Source organism: Oryctolagus cuniculus, chromosome 9 (assembly GCF_964237555.1).
Source record: "Oryctolagus cuniculus chromosome 9, mOryCun1.1, whole genome shotgun sequence".
In the NCBI taxonomy this organism is placed as follows: domain Eukaryota; kingdom Metazoa; phylum Chordata; class Mammalia; order Lagomorpha; family Leporidae; genus Oryctolagus; species Oryctolagus cuniculus.
This window is the reverse complement of record NC_091440.1, coordinates 76476640-76503765: the sequence shown is the minus strand read 5'-3', so window position 1 is coordinate 76503765 and position 27126 is coordinate 76476640.

Sequence of the window (27126 nt, the reverse complement as noted above, 5' to 3'; positions counted from 1 at the left end):
CTCTACTGTAAACTAAATTCACGTTTTACTCTGGTAGGTGACTTTCAACCAGGGCAAGCTCTAAGATGGCCAGGCCCTGGGGAGCTGGTATAGCTAACCCCAGCAGAAAAATTAATCCTGGAGACAGAAGCTTAGGAACAAAATCACCCAGTGTAGCTAACACTTATGAAAATAATGAAAAGAGCCTGAGGCGGGAGATATGGGTGGAATAGAAAGTGTTGTAAAGGCTAGAGAAAAAAAAAAAAAACATTTCGTGGAGTTTGTTTTTAGAGACAGGAAGGATGAGGCAGGGCATAAAACGGCCCTGACACTCCCCTACACATTAACGTTTCTGGCACTGGAGGGATACAGGTTGCAGAATCTCCTAACTTCAGAAAACATCCCTGCCCCAAAGCATTTTCCTTGAAATATTTAGATTAATGGCAGATGGTTAAATAGATTGAATTTGTTGAACAATTTTTTTTAAAGTAAAAACAACTTCTGGAGGAGTGGAGGATTTCAAATAAATGACACCTTAATGTGTATGAATTTGATACAATTTTTTTTGGTCTTTCTGTTGGGCTACTAGATCCCAACAATTAAATAAACATTTTCTTTTTCAAGTAAGTTTCTCACATAATCCTCAAGACTCTATATAATTTATTTTGTTAAAGATTATGTGAAATTTAAAAAACATTGAGTTTTATAATTTTTGTATTTTATAATTAGTTTAAAATACTATTAAATATTGCAAGATAAGTCCACTAATTTTATTTCTATAATTAATTCAACCAACAAGTAGTTAGAAAGCACGAATATGTAAGACAAGTATGGAAAGTTCTTTTTCTGAGGATTTGAAAATCAGGAACATAAGCACTCTAAGACTGATAAACATTCAAGGGACATTCACAGACTGTTCACTTAAGGGAAATACACCAAGTCTATTAAGAAGATGGTTGTGGGAGATTGCCTGGTAGGTAACAAGAAAGGTTGAGAGGTATTTGAGCATATTTGTATTTCATCAGTGGCAACAGAGAGATTTCATACACCAGAAAATAAAATCTTTGCTATCATTTAATAAGGTTTCTAAGTATGTTAAACAGAAGAGATTACAAAACTGTACCTATGTGGGAAGTAAAATAGCCTGTAAGGAGTACTTGGAGTAGCTGATAGATAAACACCCTCGTGTGCTTGCTTTTGGACTGGGGAATATTTTAAGCACCATTAATAGTGATTCCTAAAGCAGTAATGTTCTTTATATTGGTGTGGAAACCCAAGAAAGCCAAGCAAGGATAGACTGCCAATACTGAAACCAATCAGGTATTCTTTTACATCAAAGTTACAGAGTTTAAAGTCACTAGTGTTGGGGTTTAAGCAACATATCATTCCTGCAAATTGTCCCACACAAACAAATGGACAAGGGAAACAAAGTGGAAGATATAAAATACACCATGATGAATCGTGTAATAAGAGAGGAATTAACATGGTGAATAGAAAAAACTTTATAAGAATAAATGCCATTGAATATTAGAATGAGTTATCACAAAGGGGTGTAGGATTTTCTTGTTGTAAAAGCACTAAACTTATAATATAGATCCATTTATGATAACCTTTGGCTTTGCCCAAGTGGTTATCCTCATTTGTTTTCTATGACTTAATTCAACCATTACTTTCTTTACCTTTCCTTCTTTTGCATCTTCATTGTTCCCTTCATGTCATTCTTTCACAAGATCTATAACAATTTAGGATTTTTCCTCATTTGTGTGCCTGTCTCCCTTTGCCAGATCACAGTTCTCTGTGGGCAAGAGGTATCTATTATTTATAAATCACATTTTAAGTTTCCAATTTAGCCCTGGAAAAAAATAGACAATCAAAATTAAATAAATCCTGCATAGCTTCCATTCTAACTAAATTGGTCATTTCATTGTTGTTGGTCTAGGAACTTATCACAAATATTCTCATTTCTTGTGTTTATGCTTTTTCCCTTATTTTGTAATGCACTTAGTTCTTCTATTTATATGAGCCTCATGAATCTTTCTAGGTCTAGCATAAGTTTCAATTCCTTTGGAACCCCCAGGAGCTTAAAGGTTTGTATAATTGTTCTTTATTTCAAAATTCTAAAGCATTTATTTAAAAGTTGGAGTATTTTTAAAAACATGGATGCTTCATGTGAGTATATAAAAGACAGGGACCATGCTTTATTCTTCTTCATTACCCAATGCTTAGCACTGTGCTTTATAATACATAATGGCTGGTGATAAAGCAGGCTAAAAAATGGCTATTCTGACCACTTTATAGAACTTTTTGTCCAAGGCACTAATGTTAAGTATAGTTTTTAAAATCTACACACAACGGAGAATCAGGATCAACATTTATAATATTATAAATAATTATACGGTTCCCATCCCTTATCCTGAACTCTTGGGGCCAGATTTTTTTGGATTCAGAATTTTTCCTATTCACTATAGCACCTGGGACAGCTCTTCCTGTTATTATTTCATAATAAGTGAATAGATAAAGATAATTAAGACTATAAATATCCTCATGTCAATTCAGATCAGGTTTTAATTAAAAAATTGAACCTTAATAATTTGAACTGCATTGACTATAAAGTCAATTTATTTGCCTAATGATCAATCTACATGCTATATTGTTGACTTTTTTTTTTTTTTTTTTGACAGGTAGAGTGGACAGTGAGAGAGAGAGACAGAGAGAAAGGTCTTCCTTTTCCGTTGGTTCACCCCTCAATGGCCGCTGTGGCTGGCATGCTGCAGCCAGCGCTGCGCTGATCCGAAGCCAGGAGCCAGGTGCTTCTCCTGGTCTCCCATGCAGGTGCAGGGCCGAAGCACTTGGGCCATCCTCCACTGCACTCCCGGGCCACAGCAGAGAGCTGGCCTGGAAGAGGAGCAACTGGGACAGAATCCGGCACCCCGACAGGGACTAGAACCCGGGGTGCCGGCGCCGCAGGTGGAGGATTAGCCTATTGAGCTACGGCGGTGGCGGCCTATATTGTTGACTTTGTAAATTGTTCATAGTCTGAAATTTAGCCTTTATAATTAGTTTCTGTTTAGAGATGCTGCATTAACATAAATGTCACAAGAAGATGATAAGTCAGGACTTCAGTATTTTGCCAAAGACCACAGTTATATTGGGTGGTTTATATATCTTATTTTTTTTGTTGTTGAGAATTTTGGTAAGGGTTTTTAAGGCTCCTTGTTCAATATTAACTACCTACTCAGATTGATGAGGTTTAAAAGCTAATAGGCATATAAATGTGGAAAGAAACTTTTAGTTGACTGATGTTTCAGGAGCACACTGATTTTCTATTTTTTAAAAATTCAAGGGAATTTAGAAATTAACTGCATTCTATTTGACCTGAACTGTGTATAGTGTTTTTTATTGCCAGCCTCTATTCCTCTTGGCTAGAGTTTATAATGATAGTTTTTCATCCAGCATTCACAGCAATCTCTCTTGGCATGTATTTAGCTCAAGTTATTTATTCATAAAAATGAAGTCATTGTCATATGGCAGTATTTAGTGTATTGTTTAATAAATTAGAACAATGAAACCTAGAATGCATTTTTTAAACTTAAAATATCAAACCACAATTTTTCTCCTTTTCAATTTTATCATAAGATTTCTCTTAGAAATTGTGCTATAAAATCTGCTTTTTTACACATTTATTTATTTATAAATATATATAAAAGTAGATATATAAACAGAAAACATATAATTTACAGAGTGTGCCCCAAAGAGGATAGTGAGTTAATTAGACTTTAACAAAAGGTTTAACAGAGCCTGAGAGAACAGAAGAATTGGAGGTGATAGGGGAGGGGAGAAGGAAAAGGAGGAAAAAGTACTGATTTTGCTGTTCCTGCTGCTATAACAAAACACCTTCGACTTGAAAATTTATAAACAACAGAAATTTATTGCTCACAGTTCTGGGAGCTGGGAATTCCAGGGTCAAAGTGCCAGCAGATTCAGTGTCTGCAGAGGCCCCTTCCTCAGAGATGGTACCTTCCATGTGTATTTATGGTAGAAGGCACAAACATCTCAATCTTCTTATATAGGGCACTAATTCCATTCACAAGGGCAGAGCCCTCATGACCTAACCAACACCTAGCATCCCTACCTCTTATTATCATCACACTGGTTACTGGGTTCCAACATATAAGCTTCATTTTTTTTCCTTAATTAACAAATTTTATTGATTTATTTGAAAAGCGGGGTGGGGGGAGGCAGAGAAAGAAGTTTCATCTGCTGATTATTCCTCAAATATCTACAATGGTCAGGGTTGGGCTATGTCAAAGCCAGTAGTTGGAAACTCAATTTCAGATCTCAATCCAGGGACCCAACTACTTGACCCATTACCTGCTGCACCCTAAAGTATATTCTAGCCAGAAGTTATAATCAGGGGCAGAGCAGAGACTCAAATCTGGACACTCTGATATGGGATTCAAGCACCTCAAGCACCATCTTAGCCACTGCAACAAATTCCCACCCCCAATATATGAACTTTGAAGGGACACCAACATTCAAACCAAAGCATGCCGTGAAAAGTTAGAGGAGTCTATACTGAGCACAATGGGCATTGGGTTTGGGATATACTTTTTAACACATTATTGGAAGCTACATAATGAAGAGCTACTATTTTAATCAGGCCTGAAAAGGATGGGACACTCAAAATAGGAAGACAAGAGGGTCAGTGAACAAAAGAATTAGCAGATCATGACTGTAGACCAAATGTAGTCAGTTAAGGAGAATGAACAATTTATCTAGAAATGGGGGAATTGGGAAGGAATCATTTTGGTTGAAATAGGAGATATGTTGTCTTCCTGTGAGTTTCTAGCTGCTAGCAATAATAGTACAGTGTTTCAGTGTTTTGTGTGTATATGAAAGCCTAACCATGAAAGAACAAGATGGGCAATGTTGGCTAACACAGGTGGCTTCATTTTTAAAAAAAAATTATTTATTTACTTGAAAGCCAGACTTACACACAGAGAGAAGGAGAAGCAGAGAGAGAGAGAGAGAGAGAGAGAGAGAGGTCTTCCAACTGTTGGTTCACTCCCCAATTAGCTGCAATGGCTGGAGCTGTGCCAATCTGAAGCCAGGAGCCAGGAGCTTCCTCCAGGTCTCCCAAGCAGGTGCAGGGGCTTAAGGACTTGGGACATCTTCTACTGCTTTCCCATACCATTGAAGAGAGCTGGATTGGAAGTGGAGCAAACCAGTGCCCATATGGGATGCCAGCTCTAAAGGAAGTGGCTTTACCTGCTACGCCACAGTGCCGACCCCCAGAAGTGGCCTTAACTCTGTATCAGGGTGAGGTCAGTCATTCTGCACACCTGTGTAGCCACACTTCTCCACAAATTATTTGAAGGTAACATAATGCTTAAAATAACTCAAAAATAAATTCATTAAATGTTCACTCACTAGGAATCTTGTCACATTTGTTGAGTTAATAAAGGTTAAAAAGACAAGCAAGCAAGCATAGTCTTTGCATCACTGTAAAGTATAAAATGATGGTAAAAAATGTTTCCTTCCCTGAAAGTGACCGAGGAGTTGCTACGTGAGAATAGAGGTAAATTTGTCAGGACTTTTTTCCTTAGAAGTAGCAGTAATTTTTAAGCAAAAGAAGACAATTTATTGGTTCACATAAGTGGAAGACCAATCCTTAGCTCTTCAAGCATTGCTGTAGCCAGATACTCAAACGATGTTGTCAGGAATCTGTTTCTCTTTTCCATCTCTTGGTCATTTATTTATTTATTTACTTTTTGCTTCATATCTTTGTCAGGTTATCTTTTCAAATGACAGGAAAGATGATCCCATGTCTATTCAGACATAAATGATTCTTACAATTTTATATAATACTCTCTACACTTTTGATAATCATCTCTGTCTCTCAAAAATCAAAACAAAAATGACACTGATTGATCTTGCTTAGGGATGTGTTTACCCTGGATCAATGAACCAACCATCAGGACCCGGGGAATGAGAGGCTGTGTCTCGTAAGTGGGAGTTCATGTCTGTTCCTGTATTGAAAGTGGTGAGGTTGGGTGATTTACAGCCCCCACTGGAATTATATGGAATGTAGGAAACGGACTGAAAGGAAAGTCTGGGAATCTGACTTTACCACAAGCATGCTTGAAGTTATTAGTAAAACAGAAACATTAAGGCAAAAATAACAAAATAACACTGAAAGCTGGGAGATGGGAAAGGAGAGGAGCCTAATCTAGGCTCATTAATAGAAAGGGATTTGGGAAAAAGTCAAACTCATTAAGGACTGAGCCAAAGCTTAAGCAAAGGAAAAATCTAGTTAGATAATTTCTCCAGATGTGGATCTTTGGATAAATCAACAGTTAAAAATGACTGACATTATTGATAGTTTTGATCCACGGTCAAAATACTTAGCTTGACTGTGGGAAACAAGCATCTGTCTAACTCACAAGTACAACTTTGCCTTGTTAAGTGGGTGACGTAGGCAGGTCTATGTTGGATGGGATAGAACGTTGAATTCAAATAAGTGGTAGTGACACAGTGATAATATATGAGACAAATTTTTAAGTTCTCAACAGAGAGGAAAAGACTTGCAGAATCACAAATACTATCAGTATCAGTTTCAGAAGTCAGATGGAGAGTAAAAATGGGATTCAAGACAACATGAGTGAATCCAGACGCCAAGGCAGTAACAACTGGCTTCCTGCCCTTTTTATTATTATTGGTTTCCTATTGCTGTAGTTTCTCAGCTTGCTCAGCAGTTAGAAAAACGGATTCCAGGCCCCTTCCCAGATCCGTGTACTGAGTTGAGGTTTCAGGGAAAGACACAGGAATTTGTGTTTTTAACAAATTAACTAAGGCTCATAGCCTCAGGGAAGAAGAGGACATCTGATTTGCAATGATTCTTAGGAGATAGATGAGCTAAACAACGCAAGTCTGACTAGAAAATGGAAAAGTTCACAAGATGTTATAATTATGAAGACATTATATCTGCTTTTGTAATATCTTGTGAGTTTTTCCAGTCTCCGTCTAGTTTTGTCCTCTCTGTCACATGACAACATCCATTCAATACTAAGTCAGGAGAGAAAGTTGCTGAATTTATCTTCTGTCATCCCAAAGTTCTGCATACCATTTGAGACTTTCCAATGTACGTTAGCAGAGTGCTTTTCAAGATTCCTTCTCATGATAGTTTTATAAATCAGAGGACTTGACTTTTACTAGAAGTTTATAAAAATCTATGAGCCCCAAAGTGTACAGAGTGGGGAAGGCAAGAAAAAATATGTATGCTGTTATTCGGGGACACAAGACACAAGAAAGAAATTATTAGGTAGAATTTGGGCCAATTTAAGGCTACTCCTCCTTAACTAGATAATAGTGGAGATGACCTTTCTTTCTTTTCTTTCTTTTTCTTTCTTTTCTTTTCTTTTTTTTTTTTTTTTTGACAGGCAGAGTTAGATAGTGAGAGAGAGACAGAGATAAAGGTCTTCTTTTTTCCGTTGGTTCACCCCCCATGTGGCCATTATGGCCAGCATGTTGAGGCTGGCGCGCTGTGCTGATCCAAAGCCAGGAGCCAGGTGCTTCCTCCTGGTCTCCCATGCAGGTGCAGGGCCCAAGGACCTGGGCCATCCTCTACTGCCTTCCTGGGCCACAGCAGAGAGCTGGACTGGAAGAGGAGCAATCGGGACAGAATTTGATGCCCCAACCGGGACTAGAACCCTGTGTGCCTGCGCCGCAGGTGAAGGATTAGCCTAGTGAGCCGTGGCGCCGGCAGAGATGACCTTTCAATACAAAGTATAACTACTATGAGCCACAGTGCCCAGATGTTTGATCAAACTTCAGATATTTCTGTGAAGTTGTATTTTTAGATGAGATTAACATTTAAATTGAAAGACTTTCAATAAATTGAATTATTCTCCATAATGTGGGTGGTCCTCATCTAATCAGTTGAAGGTCTGAATAGAGCAAGGGTTGATATCCCCTGAGAATGAAGGTATTCTGTCATCAGATTGACTTTGGACTTGAACTGTAACTCTTCCCTGAATCAAATGGGATGCTTCATCAGGGCAGTGCTTTATCTTCTGATACTGTAGTAGCCAGTTGCAGTGTGTACCCCCTCCATATCAAGGACAGGGAGCCCAGGAAGCTGTTGAAGGAGTGTCAATGTGTTGGCCCAAGATGAGGCAGAGGTAAGAAGGCAGTGTTGGGTTTAGCAATTTATGTATTTGTGATTGATTCACCTGTAGTATAGAACAGAGAAAGGTTGGAACCCATGGGAGAGAGGAAGGCAAGGGAATTTATCTTTTTTTTCCCCAAAAAATCTATTTTGGAAAGGGAAGGAGGGAGGGAGGGAAGGAGGAAGAGAAAAAGAGAGAGAGAGAGAGAGAGAGAGAGAGAAAGGGAGAGAGAGAGAGAGAGAGAGAGAGAGAGAGAGAGATCCCACATTCCTATCTGCAATGGCTGGGGCAGGGCTGGCCAAAACTGGGAGATAACAGGAACCCAATCTAGGCCTTTCAGGAGGATGGCAGGGTCCCAACTACTTGAGTTATCTCCACTGTCTGCATTAGCACGAAGCTGGAGTCAGTAGCTGGTGCTAGCTATCAGACTCAGGTACTCCAACATGGGACATGGCATATACTAGGCCAATGTCTGCCCCTGTTGTCTTATGTTTCATTAGTGAGATCCAGCTCCTTGGGATTTAATCACTGTATACTTTCAGGAAGAATCATCTAGCCCTTTTAGGAAATATCAAGGAAGCCAGATTCCATGCCTTTCTGCATAGTGGTTCCTGAAATGATAGAAGTCTGCAAATGATAGAAGAAGCTTAAAAATTCAAAGTGGGCAAAGGCTAAGAGAGACAGTGCAGCCATTCTAGGTAGTATAGGTAGCTTTTGAAATGGCTCCCAATGGTCTTCTTCTGTTCTTCATGTAATTCTATGACCTCCTCTCCTTCAGTGTGTGCTGATCCTAGAAATATGCTCCTAATGAATCACTGCAATCGTGATGCGATGTCACTTCTGAGATAGGTGGTGAAAGACTGTGACCTCTGTCTTGCTGGTACATATGCTGTTTTGCTCTCTCTGCTGAAGGTGGTGGACATGTTATGAGATGTCCACAAGGCAAGGAGCCAAGAAAGGACTTGGCTAACATGTTGTGAAGCACCAAATACTGTTGACAGTGACATGAGTGGGCTTGGGTGCCTCTTCAATTGAACCTTGATATGACTGGGTTCCCAACTGACATATTCATTGCTACCTGGTGAGAAACCCAGCCAGAGAAACAGCCCAGATTCCTCATCCTCAGAAACTGTTTAGATAAAAAGCTGCAACTTGTACAGCAGTAGACACCTAATATACTGGATAAGTAACCTATCAACCTCAGGCAGCAGGATCATTGGGAACACCTGTGGAGTTAGTGCGCCAAAATGATGGAAGAAGTGGCTTAAGGATAGAAGGGGCAAGCATCCAAAGTCTAATGATGGCCCTACAGACTCTGAAAAGGCATATACATTGTATGTGATATATTGGTGAAGTCCCGCAAACTCAGAAGCATCATATCATGGTGGAAATACAATATATTCTATGGTCAGAAAGAAATGAACTGAAATCCCAATTCTGTCATGAGGTGATGGGGTCAAATTATATAAGGTGTCTTAACTTTGTAGTTCTCGGTGAAGTGAGAATAATGAGGTCCAGCTGAGTTACACTGTAGCACTGTGTCTGAAATATAATAGGTTGTACTGTATGGTTTTTATCATAATTATAGATTCTGTAATATTGGTACAGAATTTGAACAGTTCTTCCTGTTGAAACTTGAAAGACAGATTTATTTATTTTAGAGGCAGAGTGACAGAGAAAAACAGAAAGACAGACAGACAGACACACACACACACACACACACACACAGAGATCTTGCATCTGTTGGTTCACTCCCCATATGGCTGCAAAGGCTGAAAGCCATGAACTTGGAACTTCATCCAGGTCTCCTACATGGTTGGTGGGGGCCCAAGCACTTGGACCAACTTTCAGTGCTTTCCCAGGCATATTAGCAGGAAGCTGCTTTGGAAGTGGAGTAGCTGGGACTCCAACTGGCATTTTGATATGGGATACCAGCATTGCAAATGGTGGTTTAACCTGGTGGCTACAATACTAACCCTGAAACTCTTTCTGATAGATAGTTCCTTTACTTAATGCTTCTGAGACATCACCGTTATTTCTTCTCCTATCTTTCTGGCTACCATTTTTATTTTAAGCTGGTTTCTATTTCCCTACCTGATTCTTTTACTGTTTTGTTTCCCCCTATATTCCATCACTGATCTACTTATCATTTTTCATATTTCTTCTTGAGCAATATTATCTCTAGGGGAATAATTCTTTTTTTTTTTTTAAGATTTATTTCATTTATTTGAAAGAGTCACAGAGAGAGAAGTAGAGGCAGAGAGAGAGAGGTCTTCCATCCGCTGGTTTACTCCCCAGATGGCTGCAATGGCCGGAGCTGCACTGATCCGAAGCCAAGAGTCAGGAGCTTCTTCCAGGTCTCCCACATGAGTGCAGGGGCCCAAGGACCTGGGCCATGCTCCACGGCTTTCCCAGGCCATAGCAGAGAGCTGATTCAGAAGTGGAGCAGCCAGGACCAGAACTGGCACCCATATGGGATGCTGGCGCTTCAAGCCAGGGCTTTAACCCACTGTGCCCAGCGCCGGCCCCAAGGGGAATAATTCTTTCCCCCAGGTTCCTACAGGTCATAAAATGGGAATATCCAGCAATACTTCCACCTATTAAGAAATATCCACTGGAAAGCAAGTTTTCATTCTTTACCACACCTGTTACCTGTCTTCCACCCAGGAGAGGAAGTGAATTAACTTTTTGTTGAGACTGGAAAAAAGGGCACAGAGTATAACCCTAGCCTCTTGTTTGCTACAGTCTCTTCTTCTTAGTATTCGCCTCTCCCTCTTCCTGCTCCTGCCTCACCTTCTAGATCCTTCAGTCCCCAGGTATTCTTTGGCCTTTTAAAGGGAAAGCATCTCCGTTAAGCCCTGCCCCTGCAGGTTAAGCCAAAATGGACCACCTGCTTTGTCTGAATTGTGCAGGTAAGTTGAAATTTGCTTAAAACTTAAGAAATACAGAGTCAGAATAAACATTGTTGGCACAAATGCTTTAAGAATTCAAAGTATAATATTGGTATTTACAATTTTGTTTCAGATAAGGAAGATTATAGAGTTTTTTTTTTAATCTCCCAATGTTATAACCTATAATATTAAGAACATGTTAACCCTAAGGCTTATTCAAATGTTTGTGGTAGAGAATTGGTTTGGCTTACTGAAGTTATAAATTTTATTTGTAATAGGAAATTGAATTTTCTCACCAAGTTTGTGATAATTAACCCATGACTATGACCTCATTGCTCTTACCTAAATTGACTTTGCCCATATTTAAACTGTGTACATTTTCTTTGGGTAGGAAACTCTCCCAGAATCTGAGTTTAGATCTTTCTTTTTGTGAGTTGTATAAAATAAATAAAAATAAAAATAAATGAAAACAAAATGCCAAATCTCATCCTTTCACACTTAAAATGAGGTCCCCTCTCCTATTTTTTCCCTACTAATAAGGGGTACAAGGGAACTTGAACATTTTCATGGAAAAAATGAAAAAGATGTTATTTTGGTGGGAAACTTTTTGAAACACATGCATAGTTTTTTGGTAACATGCATTCCATGAACTTTTTGAAGACTCCTCATATAGTTTTCATTTTTGTAACTCTAGTGTTTGGTATACACTCAATGTATACTGAAAATATTAAAATGGATGAACAGGCTCTGTAAGTACAGTGTTCAATTGTTCTACCTCTGGGTTGGTTTTAATTAACATCTTTAGCCTAACATAATTATTAATAGTATTGCTGTTCATTCTTAATTTTTAATAGTATTTCCCTATGAGTTTGGATAATAAATCCTAGGTTACCCCATGCATAAGGATTCTGGGGGTGAATATAGAGCTGAATTACTTTTCTTAACATCTACGAGGATAATTTTGTCCTCAGATTCCCTGGGGGAATAGAAAAAAACAGTACTTATAAATATAATTTTACCCAATGCTAATTTATCTGCAAAATGAAACTTGCCAATGATTTCATAGATTTTTTTGGTGAAGATATGTGTATCAGTCTGTGATGGCTGCTGTAACTGTACCACATACTGAGTAGCTTCAACAACAGAATTTAATTTCTCACAGTTCTGGAAGCTGGAAGTCCATGATAGTGTATATTTGATTTCTCTGAAGACATTTCTTCATGCCTTGCAGATGGCTTTCTTCTTGCTGTGTACTCTCATGCACTCACTTTCCTCTGTGTTTGCACATCTCCTATGTCTCTCTTTCTTGTAAGGATGTTAGTCATACTGGATTAAAGCTTTGCCTTTCTATAAAACTTGTTCTCAAACAGTACTTTACACTGTGTGAGTGTGTGTATGTGTGCGTGTGGGTGCAAATTGCTGAAATCTTTACTTAGTATAGAGTTGGTCTTCTGTATATAAAATTAATTAATGAAGAATGGGATGGGAGAGGGAGTAGGAGGCGGGACGAGAGTGGGGGTGGGAGAGCAGGTATGTGGGGAAGAACCACTACATTCCAAAAGCTGTACCTATGAAATTCGTATTCATTAAATAAAAGCGTTCTTAAAAAACAACAAATATGGTCACAAGGTCACAATGGGAGTTGGGCTTTTCACATAATTTTTTTTTTTTTGAGGGGAAGACACAATTCAGTCCACAATATGTATCTATATATAAATATTGTATTATACAAATGTTTATGTTCATATAACAAACACACACACACACATATATATATAATTTTGAAAATAATATGGTGGTTGCCTTTCTTTTTGCATATTTTGTTTATTTGGGAGGCAGAAATAATAGAGAGAGAGATAGAGGGAGACAGAGAGATCTTCCTTCTACTGGTTCGTCCCCAAATGGCTGCAATGGCCAGGGCTGGACAAGGCTGAAGCCAGGAGCCAGGAGCTTTATCTGAATCTCCCACATGGCTGCAGGGGCCCAGGCACTTGGGCCACCCTCTGTTGCTTTCCTAGAAGCTTAGGAGGGAGATGAATCAGAAGTGGAACAGCTGGGACTTGAACTGGTACTCATATGGGATGCTAGTGTTGCAGTGGCAGCTTAACCTACTCTGCCACAAAGCCAGGCCCTATTCAGTTTCATACTATCAGATTATTCTGTTTGACCTTTTAAAGCAAATTTATTATCTCATATATAACAGAAGATAATTTATTCATTCACAATAATATAGAAAACTTGTAGATCTTGTCTATATAAGTTCTCCTCTGGGTACTACACTCTTTCTGTCCCAAGCAGTAAGGAGTCCACAGGACCAAGAGGACATGTGGATACCTGGAGCTTTGGGATTCTCTGTCCAAATGCTCCCTCCAGTCTGAGTCTGAGGTTCTCCTTAGGCCTCTTCCAAGTCTTCATCCTCCTGAGTGTTGTTGGGATCAGTAGATTGCATACCCCTAGACCCAAGGGATAACTAAGAGTAGATGTTGCCTAATGAGAAAAGTGCTGACTCTCCTAACTACCATGTTCTGTTACTGAACTGGCAGGATCCTAGGTTGATATGAGACTATATAATAGGTAAGATAAACAAAGGAACATGTTTTAATTAACAGTTTATTGACTTAATTTTATACTTTTGGTGCGTGAGCTTTATTTGTATCCTCCCTCCAAGTGCCACAAATTTTAGGTGTGGTCTTTTTAACCAGAATTTACTATTCAGTAGTCACATATCATGTGTTATTTTTCATGTGATCTGCACAGCAGCCAGTGGGCGGGGACTAATGTCGACCTATGTTTACAAAAATGAAACTGGATGCAAGTCATGCCAGCTCATAAGAAGCAGAGTTGGGCCTGGGGTGGAGCTCTGACCACAGCAGCTGAACTCTGCCACTGTCCCCAACTCTAGGGTTGTGAATACAGTGATTGTGATTCTCATACATTTTCAAGGGGATAAAACATTGACTCATTAACCACAAATAGTGAGGTTGTCTGAATATAATCGTCTGGGAATCTGCAACAAATTGTTCAGGCTCCAAAATTTGCCTTTTCAGACATGAGACTAATTATAAAAACTGCTGGCATTATTCTGTAATTAGTTCTGCTGTTAGTGTAACTACACAATGGAAAGAATGGGTCATTTTGCTCAGTTGGGAGCTTCTTCAAATAAAGGAGCAAATTAGTTGAAGGACTTGAAACTTGAGAGGAATAGTCCTGATTCATTTATCAGGGAGTGTTAAAAGGTGCAGAGTGAGCTAGATTTTTGCAAATCTTGAGATGGAATGATAGCACTCGAGAATTTCATGGACATAAACATATTTTTACTCCTTTTATTTATTTTAAAGATTTATTTATTTATTTGAAAGTCAGAGAGAGAGAGAGGGAGGGAGGGAGAGAGGGAGAGACAGAGAGAGAGAAAGAGAGAGAGGTCTATCTTCCATCTGCAGATTTTACTCCCCAGATGGCCCCAACAGCCAGGGATAGGTCAGGGTGAAGCCAGGAACCAGGGGCTTCTACCACGTCTCCCATTTGTGTGGCAGGGGCCCAAGCACTTGGTGCATCTTCCACTGGCTTTCCCAGGACATTAGCAGGGAGCTCAATGGGAAATGGAGTAGCTGGGACATGAATTGACATTCATATGGGATGCCAGCATTACAGGTGGCAGCTTTACCTGCTATGTCACAACACCAGCCCCGCCCCCCCCATATTTAGAATGCACACTGCTGTAAGGAGTGAACATTAGAAAAAAACTTCAAACATACACAGACTAGAATTGCCATCTAATTCAGAACAAAATGCTCTTCCTCTGCTCCTTGTTGGACCTTAGCCTTGGGAGAACCCTTACAGGTTGGCAGGCAAAGCTAGGCTTGGTGGCTTGTTTTTTGCTCACTGTATTTATGTTCATTCCTTCTAAGAACAATTTGTAATTTGGAGAATGACATCTTCTTTTGGCTTTTCACATGACCATGAATTTCCCAAGCCCCTGATCATTTGTAAACCACAAAATACAGCAGCCGAAATACATTAGTTCAGTAATAAATGCAGGGAGCACTTGACCTTATAAATTACCAATTATGCAAATATCTCACGCTAAATAGGTAGCAGCAATGTTCAGCCACATGGAGAACTATGTGATTTTAAAGTTCTAAATCATGTCCTGGATACTTAAGTCTCTTTAAAAATTTTCTGCTTCACTTATATGTGGAAACTAAAAAGTTGATCTTGAAGAAGTAGAGAATAGAATAGTGGTTTCCAGAGGCTGGGAAGGGTTGAGGGAAGGAGGGATGAAGAGAGGATGGTTGACGTGTACAGGGGTACAGTTGGATAGGAGGTAATTTCTAATGTTATATAGCATAGTAAGATTATGATGCTTCACAAAATTAATTGAAGTTCTAAAAATTCCTATGATAGAGGATTTTGAATATCTTCAACATAAAAAGAAATGATACCTGTCTGAGTTGATAGATATGCCAATTACTCTGATATGATCATTGTATATTATATACATGTATTGAAGTATTGAAATGTCACATTGTATTACATAATTGCTGTGTGGCAATTTATAAAATAAAAAAATCATCTACTTTCCTTTCTTATGCTTTGACTTTCAGAATACTGCTGAGTCTACCCAAGCAAAGCAAGTAGGAAATCTTGATTCATGAGTTCCTCAATGGAATAATCCATGATATTACCATCCTCTAAGTAGGAAACTGGGAGTATTTAGGAGACAGTAAAGGATCCTTTGGACATAGATACACTTATTGTGGAGGAGTCAAACAAATCCCAACCACTGCCTGTTAGTCATCCCCATAAGGCATCCCTCATCCCTCATTAGGCATCTAATAGACGTCTCATAGACATCTGAAACTTAACACAGCAAAAATAAACTCCTATCTGGCCATACCCAAAATAAGTCCTGCCACAGTCCCCCCTCTTAGTTTCTGTTAACTTTCTCTTCCTGTTTACTAAGCCCATACACAAAGAAGTCACTTTTTAACTTTTTTTTTGTCTTTAGAAAACAAGGATATTACCTCTACCTTTCAAATATCCTCAGAATCTAACAATTCCCCAGCCTTTGACAGCCTGTTCATAACCACCTCCTACGGACCTGGATTACTGTGATTGACACCAGATAGGCCTTCTGCTTTCAGCAATCCCATCTTTCCATTGCTTTCCACCTCTCTCTCTCTCTTTCATTACTCTACCTTTTAAATAAATTAATATTTAAAGAAGATTTCATATTAACATTTTGTCATTTTCACTTCATATGTAGACATTATATGCATACACATATATACTTTTTTGTTGAAAACAAGAATATTGGCCGGCCCCGCGGCTCACTAGGCTAATCCTCTACCTAGCGGTGCCGGCACACTGGGTTCTAGTCCTGGTCGGGGCACCGGATTCTTTCCCGGTTGCCCCTCTTCCAGGCCAGCTCTCTGCTGTGGCCTGGGAAGGCTGTGGAGGATGGCCCAAGTGCTTGGGCCCTGCACCCCATGGGAGACCAGGAGAAGCACCTGGCTCCTGGCTTTGGATCAGCAAGGTGCGCCGGCCGCAGTGTGCCAGCCGTGGCGGCCATTGGAGGGTGAACCAATGGCAAAAGGAAGACCTTTTTCTCTGTCTCTCTCACTGTCCGCTCTGCCTGTCAAAAAAAAAAAAAGAATATTAATATCACAAAATATCACACAATGTAAGATTCATACAGTGATTATCATAAAGTGAGGAAAGAAGGGTACATTGTCATCTAGATGGTGTGATTCAGTGAAAATAATATTTATAATTATCTATATACCAAATAATATGGCATCCACATGATTTTTGTAATCTGTATATATTAACTTCTTTCTTTTTTTTGACAGAGTTAGACAGTGAGAGAGAGACAGAGAAAGGTCTTCCTTCTGTTGGTTCACCCCCCAAATGGCTGCTACAGCCAGCTTGCTGCGCCGATCCGAAGCCAGGAGCCAGGTGCTTCCTCCTGGTCTCCCATGGGGTGCAGGGCCCAAGCGCTTGGGCCACCCTCCACTGCCTTCCCAGGCCACAGCAGAGAGCTGGACTGGAAGAGAGCAACCGGGACAGAATCTGACGCCCCAGCCGGGACTAAAACCCGGTGTGCCTGTGCTGCAGGTGGAGGATTAGCCTAGTGAGCCGCGGCGCCGGGCCTGTATATATTAACTTCTACATATAAGTGAAAACGTGATATTTGTCTTTCTCTACCTGGCTTATTTCACTTGCATGATGATCCCCAGTTCCATGCATTTTATTGGAAATGCTGAGATTTCATTCTTTATGGCTGAGTAGCATTCCATCATGTATATATAACATATTGCCTTTATCCAGTCATCAGCTGATGTACATCTAGCTTGATTCCTTATCTTTGCTATTGTGAATTGGGCTGTTATAAACATGGGTATGCAATTATCTCTTTCATATTCTAACTTCAGTTCCTTTGGATATATTCTCAGAAGATAATTGGGTCATATAGTAGATCCTTTTAGTTTTTTCTATGAGTCTTTTGTTTAAAATCTATATATATATTTAAAATATTTATTTATTTATTTAAAAGGCAGTTACAGAGAGGAGGAGAGAGAGAGAGAGAGAGGGAGAGAGAGAGAGAGAGAGAGAATTCTTCCATCCACTAGTACATTCCCCAAATGGCCATAATGGCTTGAGCTGGGCCAATCCAAAGCCAGGAGCCAGGAACTTCTGCATCTACCACATGGGTGCAGGAGTAGGGCTTGGGTCATCTTCTGCTTTCCCAGGCCATAGCAGGGAGCTGGACTGGAAGTGGAGCGCCCATTTGGGATGCTGGCCCTGCAGGTGGTTGCTTTGCTCACTAAGCCACAGCGCCAGCACCAAAATCTATATATTTTTAAAAAAGATTATTTATTTTTAAAAGGCAGAAAGAGAGAATGAGAGAGATCTCTTCCACTCACAGGTTCACTCTCATAATGGCTGTAACAGTCAGGGCTTAACCAAGGTGAAGTCAGGAGCCAGCAGCTCTATCCAGGGCTTCCAAGTGAGTGGCAGGGGCTCAAATACTAGAGCCATTATCTTCTATTTCCCAGGCACATTAGCAGGCAGCTGGGTTGGAAGTGGAATAGCTAGGACTTGAGTTGACATTCTGATATAGAATGTAGTGGTCTGAAGCAGCAGCTTATCCCACTGCACCACAACACCTATCCCATGATGATATTTATATGTAAAAATCTTTAATTTAATTTATTTTATTTTTATTTTATTTTATTTTTTTATTTTTTGACAGGCAGAGTGAACAGTGAGAGAGAGAGACAGAGAGAAAGGTCTTCCTTTGCCGTTGGTTCACCCTCCAATGGCCGCCGCGGCCGGCACGCTGCGGCCGGCACGCTGCGGCCGGCGCACCGCGCTGATCCGATGGCAGGAGCCAGGAGCCAGGAGCCAGGTGCTTTTCCTGGTCTCCCATGGGGTGCAGGGCCCAAGCATCTGGGCCATCCTCCACTGCACTCCCTGGCCACAGCAGAGAGCTGGCCTGGAAGAGGGGCGACCGGGACAGAATCCAGCGCCCCAACCGGGACTAGAATCCGGTGTGCCGGTGCCGCTAGGCGGAGGATTAGCCTAGTGAGCCGCGGTGCCGGCCAATATGTAAAAATTTTATGGAGCAATTTTGAGTCAAATTTCAGACTTCAGAAAGATTAACACCAGAGCTACAAAAAAAAAAAAAAAAAACTTTAAGGATCCATATCTAATGCACAGTCCACCACTAAAACCAAATGGCATCTTACCTTTTTTTATGATGAAGGCACAACACAAACTTTAAAGACCCATATTTAATACACAGTACACCACTAAAACTAAATGTCATCCTACTTTTCTTATTATGAAGGTGCAAAACGTAATTGCTCCATACTTTCAAGGCTTTCACTGTTAAGCCAGTTATACGGAGAAGCACTCTACTTCCTTTAACTTCCAAGCATAACTTATATCCAAGACAAAGTGAATTTGAGACAAAATACTTTAAGATATCGATACAGGCAATGATTTTTGGATGACCCCTTAAAGCACAGGCAATAAAAGCAAAACTATACAAAAGAGATTCTATCAAACCAAGAAGCTTCTGCAGAGCAAAGGAAACAACAGTGTAAAGATATAAAAGGAAATTATAAGATAAAAGTCTCATTAACCTAAAATTTAAGTTCCCACAATGATACTCAAACAAGGCAAAACCTGGTCTCCTGGATGCATCCAGTCAATGATACATTTTAAAATTTAGCTACAAATGGCAATAAGAAAAAGTGTATAACCTGATTTTACTGTTAAGTACAGCTCTGTAGCACTTAAAAAATAAAGACATGTTTAAACATCAAAAAAAAAAATAAACCTCAGATAAATGAGTGGGTTTTAAGATATGCAATGGGAAGCTCTTGGAAGTTATTTTCAGGGTTTATTGAACAAGAATCTAGGTATATTAGCTTTGTGGCTGGTAGTGCTGGTACACTGGGTTGGGGTGGAAATGGTGTATTTCTAATGGTTTGTGATCTCTGATGGAAAAAGTGGCATCGTTCATAAACTGCTCCATCCTCCTCCCTAGGTCTCATAATGGTCCCAAGGAATCTCTGTTGCTATGAGACAGCTGAGCAATGTGGACAGCGGAAAGTGCTTAGAAAGGCTTTTCTCAGCTTATCCATCAGCAAAACAGTCATCCTTCTTTCTGTTCCCCTTCTGATAAAATGTTACAGTTTCCATTCTGCAAATTTTCTTTTTTCTCATTTAGGTTCTTAACAGCAACTTGTGACTTGTCTGGATTTTTCCATCAATGTTTTACATGTTGAGAGCCATATTTTTGATTGTATGATTCTCCTGTACCTAAACCAAGTTTTTGAATTATGTCATATGTTAAGAACTGTAGCCAGGAATTAAAATCTGGCAGTTAAAAACTTGGATTCACTACAGGCTTTCTACTTTGGAATCACTCAACGTGGCCTCTTGAAGGGTGGGGACCTCCCTCTCTCTCAGTTCCTAGGGATTTCAAGTTGGAGGTCATAGAAATACAGAACTGATGATGTAACATACTTGGAAAATGTATGGTTTCATTTCTACATGTGTGCTATTTGTGCATGTATGTATGTATGTTCGTAGGTGTGACTTCATGGTAAAACTGCAATGTATGTTAAGAAAAAAGTGCATTCACATAAATGTAAACATATTTTTAACTATTAACTTCAAAACATAAAATGTTTTATTCTGTCTTTAGGCAGTAGTTTACAGTACTTTTTCCTACTATATAGGAAGTTTCTGACTATATAGTTTACTACTATATAGGAAGTTACTATGAACTTGTTCAATAAATGAAGAGTAGAATATTAATGCCAAAGAAGCCAAGGACAAGAATCCTTTGAGTAGCTTACATAGTGTAGCTGAGTTGGTATTTAAAACAGCTTAGGTGTGTATAACTCTAAGTTGTGTGTATAACTCTTCCAACTTTAACACTCAGAAATGGGAATCCCAAGAGACTTTTTCAACAAAATTTTTCTTCTTTTCAGGCCATTCACAAGCTTGCCCACTTCTCTAGCCATTGTGTCTTCCTGGTTTAATCCGATCATGTACCATCTCTTGGACATTTTCCCACCATCTCAATGATTACTTCATCATTGAGTTTTGTTGAAAGTTATTTACTTCTTAAATTGAAATCAATTAAAATGCCTTATTTTTTTTTTAAAAAAGCTATCTTTAAATTTTTTTTAAATGGGATTCTTTAAGTATAAACAGAATTACACATGGACATTCTGGCAGAACTTCAGTTAAACAAAAGATCATAGTAAAATTTTGCCAAAATAGGGAGAGAAATGAGATGCTGGAAATTCTGAGGCTTTTGTTGGAGAAATTGGGGCTAACATGAAAAGCCATATCATTTTATGATATTTTCTTCCTTCAATATTCTCATGGAAATTTCTATCAAAGATAACAACAACAACAACACCTCAGGATTGTTTTGTTGATGAGATTTACCAAGGAGATGGGGTAGGAACTGATATACTGCTAATGGGGTAGTAGCATTGAATTTGGGGCATAATAGTAGAGTGATAGAAAAGGAGGTACAACTCTGACAGTGGGTATTTCCCTTCTCACCATCTTGCTCACACCACTGCTTCTGTTCCCAAATATACTGACCTGCAACAACCTGTGTTTAGAGAAAAAGCTGGGGGAGGTATATAATGTTACAAAGTGATTTAAAATATTTTACTCAAGGATGGATGTTTGGCCTAGTGGACAAATCACTGCTTGAAATGCCTGTGCTCTATTACAGTGCATGGGTGAATTCCTGACTGGTTCTTGACTCCAGCCTTCTGTTAATGCAAATCATGAGGGGCAGCAGTGGTTACCTAAGTGGCTGAGTCCTTGCCACCCATGTGGGAAACCTGGATTAAGTTCCAGGCTCCCAGCTTTGATTCTCTATGCAGCCCTGACCATTGTGGACATCTGAGGAGTGAAGCAGAAGAAAGGAGATCTGTCTCTCTGTACTTCAAATAAATAAAAAATAAAATTAAAGTGTGTTAAAATATTTTATGCATGATTCATAATGTGAGATGGGTGGCACAGTGTATTCCTTAATATAGTATATTGATTGTATAGCAGGACCGAGCTAACAGCAAGGTTTGTCATTTATGTTGTATGTGGGTAGTAGGTCAGCTGCATCTCTAATTCCTATGTTCTCTTTGTCCCAGAATCCAGGCTGAAAGAGTTGTCTCCTAAACAACACACATCACATTCCATTGGAAAAAGACATATCACATGGCCAGGTCTAAAAACAAAGAGATGGAAATATATATTTTTCCATGCACAGATAATAATAAAATATACCACTGGCAAGCTTTATTATTGATTCTGCTTCTTATTTTACAGACATAAAATTTTTGCTGACAGTTTTGCTGACATTGCCTGGAGAACTTTTTCCCCTTACTTACTAGAAAATTTACTCAACACAATGCCCATTATTTCCCCTTTCCTTCTAATCCTCCAATTAATGGATTTAGCAAAAACTCTGAAATTCAAATAAATTCTACATGAGAAGTCAATATTCAAGAAAGTTGTGGATAGTCCACTCTTGGATGAAAGCTCAAATTAAAAAGTAAAATCTCCTTTCAACACTGAAAGTAGAATATAGCTTAATTACAGTTTGTTAAACTTTTGTTCTGAATGCCACATTTCTTTGTACCAATTAAGGGGACTGTCTATAAGGAAAGTATAGCCTGTAAAAGTGGTTGTGGGAACTTTGACTACTATAGAATTTTGTAGCATCTGCAGAATGAGGAGGATCTGTAACTGAAGTGATGATATGACCCTGACTTGCTCCAGTCCAGACTCCCAGGAAATCTCTTTCCCCAATCAACAGGGTTTTTGTCAGTTTCCAGAACATGTACTCCTCACGCTTTCTCATCTCTGGGGCATGCTGTAGGCTTCTACTCCCTCAGCCAGACATACTTTCAGCCTACTTCACCTTTTCCATCAACCAGGTCTAATCCTATTACGGTTTCAGGGCTCCATCTCACATGCTTTTTAATCCATAAAACATTTTTTAATGTCCTCAATTAAAAAACCCAAACATAACTTTGCTTAAATTCTTGCATCCCCATCTGTGTCTTTATCCAACACCTTTTCCCCTAAGATATGAGCAGCAAATAGTTTTAAAAATTGAGATAATTTAAACTAATTATATTTGGGATAATTAATCTGCCAAAGGTGACATGGACACTCATTTAGAGTGATGGATTCAAAATTGAAGTCCAGGATGGCTTGACTCCAAAGCCAGTACCTTCAACCCCTAAAAAAATAATTTATAGCTAAAGGCTCCTGAGTGCTGTGTGGCTTCATTGTTGGGTAGATATTAGTTCTTTCTTCCCTCTACAAGTTGTATGTTTTATCAGTGCCTTTTAAAGCTACTATTTAGTCTTGGTTTTAGTTGCCACTAATTTTTTTTCTATTTATATAAGATGACTCCATCAAAAATAAAATAGAATTTTCTGAGCATGACTGTACTTGGTAGTACTACAATATCCAGGGGAAGATTCAGGTTTCATGGGTCCTAAGTTTATACAAGTTTTAAATGATTCTCTTTAATAAATTAAAAATAGAAAGACAGGCATAGTATCTTCAGAGGAAGAGAAATTGTAACGGTTTTCTTGAGCAATGGAGGTTCAGATTTTTTTTTTTTTGGCCCCAAGTTCTCTTGAGGAAATTTATAAGAAATGCTTACATGGAAATGGTTCCTTATTGCAATCTGACTTCTCCTCTCTGCCTAAAATTCTTTTTTACTTCTAGTCACTCATAGGACACCTTGCAAATGCTTTATTCACTTCCTAGTGAGTCCAATTTCTCTGGTCATGGCAATTTAAAAATGATTGTCAGCAGGCATTGATTTTACTTATAAGATTTTTTTAGAGTTAACTTTATGAAATTCATGCTCTCTTTTCCCAGGAAATGGAAATACTTTATAATGAATGACCTTTGGAGACACAGGTTTCTTTCAAGTTAAAAACAATTGGACCATAGAATTGGGTGGATAATTTTCATTGTAGAAATCATTTGGCATGCATGTTATGTCTTTTTGGAAATAATTAAATAGAGTGAAAAATAAATAGTGAGGCTCTGTTCTTAAATAAATAATGCTGTCACTAAGGGATCTACTGAGGTTTATATGACTCAAACACTAATTTCAGGATAACATGACTCAGAATCAATCACATCAATTTTTAAAAATCCTAGAAATGATTAATCTTTGTATAATGATTTAAGTCATTTTTTTCTTTCAAATCTCTGTTGAAATATTGGCACTGCAAAGACTGAAACATTACTAGAAATTGGACTATTTTGCGCAGTATTGAAAAATCACAGCAGAGGGCCTCATTGTAATGTGCTGGAGTTTTCTTTCTTCTTGAAAAAACATTTTCTCTCCGTTGCTTGGCATTTGTTTACTCACTTTGAAACTTGCAATGTTTGTTACAAAAAAGTAATTTTAAATACCAATTTTAATATATTGAGAATGTAGGGTGTAATTTCAGCCTTAAAAATCATTAGCTTGTTTTCTTGTTTCCTGTGATGAGTCTGAAATTTGACACTTTTCTTCATTTCCATTTTCAGCAATCAGGAACCATATACTCTCTTTTGCTTTTCCTTACAGGTTGTCATTTCTCTACTGAGGCCACCCAATTTGTTGATGGATAATAATGAGAAGATATTCAAAGATCAGAAAAATTACATGGAAACCGTTTATAGCATCATATTGCATCTGTTACATCTTCCAGTTGCCTTTCAGCTAATTGTGCTAACTTCTAGCACAATCATCTGCAATAATACAAAAGAAAATCTCTAAGTTATATATGTTCAAAATGAATGATGATTGTACAGACAATCTCTTTATTTAAGCTGTCTTAATCATTGTATGGACTCATCATATGATTAGTTTGACTGCGATTAGAATGAATAATGACATGGAACAGAAAATAACTGACTGAGTGTAGGGCACTTTGATCATGTATACAGTACTTAATCTGTACTTAATCCCAGTGAGTTTATGTGTAATGCCTTTGTCTACTAGAGTGTCTCCAGAAGAGCAGAAATACTTCTGATAACTCTGGGTTCTGCAGTAAAATATATTTATCACTGGAGCCTCAACATGTTTTCTTATAATTATGGTCACAGAGGTTTTTATCATATACAACCATAATATATTCTCATTAAAAGTATATTTTTAGAATCATTCTTTAAACACAACTCATTGTAGTCATCCATTGGGAAGGAAATGTTCTTGGGATGAAGGGGGGTTTCCAAATAATGAAATATTTTTAAAAAGATTTATTCATTTGGGGTAAGTGCTGTGGCATAGCAGGTTAAGCTGCTGCCTGCAATGTTGGCATTCCATATAAGTGCCAGTTCAATTCCTGGTTGCTCCACTTCTGATCCAGCTCCTTGCTAATGCATCTGGGAGAGCAGCAGCAGACAGTCCAAGTGCTTAGGCTCCTGCACCCATGTGGGAGACGCTGAGAAGCTTCTAGCTCCCAGCTTAGGTCTGGCTTTGCCCCAGCTGTTACAAACTTTTGGGAAGTGAACCAGCAGATGGAAGATCTCTCTCTGTTTCTCCCTCTCTCTCCACTGTAACTCTGCCTTTCAAATAAATACATCCTTAAAACAAAACATATTTATTTATTTATTTGAATGTCAGGATGACAGAGAGGGAGGTGGGTAGGGAGAGAGGGGTGGAAGCAGAGAATCTTCCATCTACTGGCTCACTTCTCATATGCATGCACTAGCTAAGGCAAGACCAGATCACAGCCAGGAACCAGGAACTCCATCTCACTCTCCCATGTGGGAGACAGAGGCCCAAGTAGTTGGGCCATCATCTGTTTCTTCCCAGGTACATTTGTAGGAAGCTGGATTGGAAGGGGGATATAGCTTGGACTCAAACCAGGCACTCTGACTTGGGATGCAGGCATCTTAAGCAGAGGCTTACCATGCTGTGTCACAACACCTGTCCCCTAAATAATGAATTATTGTTTAGTATTAGCTTTCAGAATCATTGTTTCTTTAGGAATTTGCATAACTTAAATATTAGGGAATGTAATTCCCAACATAAGTACTATCTAGAAAAAGAGCATTATTTTAATTGAGATTTGTGGGGAGCAACTGAGACTAGACTAAGTTACTGGAATTAAGACTTATTCTAATCAAAGATAGTAATGGAAATGTAACAACTGACACAATAGAAATAAAAAGAATCATCAGAAACTACTACAAAGAGATGTATGCTAACAAATTGGGGAACCTGGAAGAAATGGATAGATTCCTGGACAAATACAACCTTCCTAAACTGAGCCGTGAAGATATAGAAAATCTAAACAGACCCATAACCATGGAAGAAATTGAATCAGTAATAAATGCACTACCGAAAAAGAAGAGCCCAGGACCAGATGGCTTCACTGCCGAATTTTACCAGGCATTTAGAGAACAACTAACCCCAGTTCTTCTCAAATTATTCCAAACGATTGAAAGAGAGGGAATCCTCCCAAATTCCTTCTACAAAGCCAATATCACCTTAATTCCTAAGCCCGGAAAAGATACAGCAGAGAAAGAAAACTACAGACCTATCTCCCTGATGAACATAGATGCAAAAATACTCAATAAAATTCTGGCAAACCGAATCCAACTACACATCAGAAAGATCATTCACCCGGACCAAGTGGGATTTATCCCTGGTATGCAGGGATGGTTCAGTATTCGATAGTCAATCAACGTAATCCATCACATTAACAAATTGAGAAACAAAAATCATATGGTTATCTCAATAGATGCAGAGAAAGCATTTGACAAAATACAACACCCCTTCATGATGAAAACCCTAAGCAAATTGGGGTTAGAAGGAACATTCCTCAACACAATTAAGGCAATCTATGATAAACCAAAGGCCAGCATCATATTGAATGGGGAATAGTTGGAGGCATTTCCATTGAGAACTGGCACCAGACAGGGATGCCCACTCTCACCATTGCTATTCAATATAGTCTTAGAAGTGTTAGCCAGAGCCATCAGGCAAGAAAAAGAAATTAAAGGGATACAAATGGGAAAGGAGGAAGTTAAACTGTCCCTGTTTGCATATGACATGATACTATATATAGAGGACCCAATAAACTCCTATAAGAGACTACTGGAACTCATAGAGGAGTTTGGTAAAGTAGCAGGATACAAAGTCAACGCTCAGAAATCAACAGCCTTTGTATACACAGACAATGCCAGGGCCGAGGAAGAACTACTAAGATCAATCCCATTCACGATAGCCACAAAAACAATAAAGTACCTTGGAATAAATTTAACCAAGGAGGTCAAAGACCTCTCTGATGAAAATTACAAAACACTAAAGAAAGAAATAGAAGACGACACAAAAAAATGGAAAAACCCGCCATGCTCATGGATTGGAAGAATCAATATCATCAAAATGTCCATTCTCCCAAAAGCAATTTACAAGTTCAATGCAATACCAATCAAAATACCAAAGTCATTCTTCAAAGACCTAGAAAAAACGATGCTGAAATTCATATGGAGAAACAGGAGACCCAGAATAGCTAAAGCAA